This window comes from Bos taurus, chromosome X (assembly GCF_002263795.3).
Source record: "Bos taurus isolate L1 Dominette 01449 registration number 42190680 breed Hereford chromosome X, ARS-UCD2.0, whole genome shotgun sequence".
NCBI lineage: Eukaryota > Metazoa > Chordata > Mammalia > Artiodactyla > Bovidae > Bos > Bos taurus.
This window is the reverse complement of record NC_037357.1, coordinates 89,296,624-89,298,881: the sequence shown is the minus strand read 5'-3', so window position 1 is coordinate 89,298,881 and position 2,258 is coordinate 89,296,624. Positions and strand designations below refer to the sequence as shown.

The following is a 2,258-nucleotide window of genomic DNA, read 5'->3' as shown; positions in this document are numbered from 1 at the left end:
TTTTTTAATGCTCTTGACAATCTGAAAATGATATAGCTATTCCCAAGTTCTCTTGCTTACTTTTAGAATGATAAGATTTTTCCCATCGCTTTGCCCTATCAGAAACAGTCAATATAAAATGGATTAATATAAAATGAGGACATACATATATCTGGGCTGATCCATGTGGATGTATGTCAGAAATCAACACAATATTGTAATTATTTTTAAATTGAAAATAAAAAACTTTTAAAATATGTTCCTGTTGACAATACTTACTTGTAAATTTATAAAATCCACTTTGACATTTATTTGGAATTTATAGACCATTCAGGGCTTCCCTGGTGGCTCAGAGGTTAAAGCGTCTGCCTGGAATGCAGGAGACCCAGGTTCGATCCCTGGGTGGGGAAGATCCCCTGGAGAAGGAAATGGCAACCCACTCCAGTACTATTGCCTGAAAAATCCCATGGACAGAGGTGCCTGGTAGGCTACAGTCCATGGGGTCGCAAAAGAGTCGGACAGGACTGAGCGACTTCACTTTCACTTTCAGAAAGTGATTATTGAAATAGTTGCATTAAAATCAGTTATGTTTGTAGATGCTTTCTATCCATTACAAGAAGCTTCTTTTCCTGCCTTCTACAATTGTAACAGAATGTTTTATAATAAGCCAATTAATTTCTCAGGCTTCTTTGGTGGATCAGAGGCAGGTTGGATCTCTAGCTTGGAGAGATCCCCTTGAGAATAAACTGCAACCCACTCCAGTATTCTTACTTGGGAAATCCCATGGGCAGAGGAGCCTTGTGGGCTACAGTCCATGGAATCACACAGAGTCAAACACAGCTGAGCAACTAAGCATGCAATATCTATGGAGCCTTTGCTATGTACTGGTCACCCTGCCTGGGTTCTGCCAATATTATGTAGCTGCTGCTGCTGCTGCTAAGTCGCGTCCGACTCTGTGCGACCCCACAGATGGCAGGCCATCAAGCTCCCCTGTCCCTGGGATTCTCCAGGCAAGAACACTGGAGTGGGTTGCCATTTCCTTCTCCAATGCATGAAAGTGAAAAGTGAAAGTGAAGTCACTCAATCGTGTCCGACTCCTAGCGACCCCATGGACTGCAGCCTACCAGGCTCCTCCGTCCATGGGACTTTCCAGGCAAGAGTACTGGAGTGGGATGCCATCGCCTTCTCCGATATTATGTAGAGATAGACTTAAATACCGCTTCCAATGACTCCATCTGGCCCTTGGGAGACACTTCTGGCTCCTAATCAAAAAGGGCTAAGGATTTTAAAATATTTTTTATTGTGGTAAATTTATACATAGCATGACATTCCTCTTCTAACAATTTCAAGTGTACAATTAAATGGGATTAGATTCACGATATTATAGAACTGTCACCACTCTTTTCAAAATTTTTCATCCCTTTGCAAACATCTGTTCACACTGAACAATAATCTACCCAACCCTACCACCCAGTCCATGGTATCCTCTAACCTACTTTCAACTGTCTCTATGAATTTGCCTATTCTACACTTTTCATATCTGTGGAATCATATATTTGTCCTTTGTGTCTGGTTTATTTGATTCAACATATGTTTTCAAGATTAACCATCTTGTAGCATGCATCTAGAAGACACACAAGCATAGAAATAACAAGGTTTCCATTTTCTTTTGGGTTGATAAGAAAAATTTGGAAGCAGCCTTTGCTAGCCCAGTGTAGTCAGGTGCATAATTCACTGTATGTCTTTCCAGCCACATCTTCAATATTTTAGGGGAATATTGCATTTCCCCTCCTCCTGACAAGCTGCCAAGTAATGGATGTGATGTTTCAACAAATGAGTGAGTGAGAATGTTCTGAATCCTACCAGACAGAAGAGTATTAAAAAGGCTTTTCATCACAGATCATTTACTTTCTACACAGAATTAAATTAAGTGAAATAAGAAATTATCCACACTGATTTCTCGGACCTCTAATAGTAACTTTCTTTTCTCAGTGGGTGAATTACTTTAAGATCAGAGCAGTGCAATTGTACACTCCCTTCCAAACCTCATCAAAGAAGCTCAGCATCTCAGGTGAGAAAGACAGAAAAAAAAACACAAACAAACAGATATTTCTAGGCTCAATCGATGTAGAAACAAACTGTTCACCATTCCTCTCCCTTCAGGTCACTCTTTTCTGATAAAAACCCAACATGATTGACAGCAATAGCAACAATCTACTACTTCTCCTTTCTCACTTCAGTATCTGAAGCCTTTGCTTCTTTTATTGCATAAGGAACAA

General features: G+C 40.1%; 1 non-coding gene across 1 annotated transcript; it reads left to right on the top strand.

The window, feature by feature from the left end:
• The first annotated feature begins 317 nt into the window (after positions 1–317).
• Positions 318–389, top strand: TRNAS-GGA (transfer RNA serine (anticodon GGA)). Its single transcript has one exon. It is a non-coding gene; the product is annotated as a tRNA-Ser (tRNA).
• Positions 390–2,258: the final 1,869 nt, after the last annotated feature.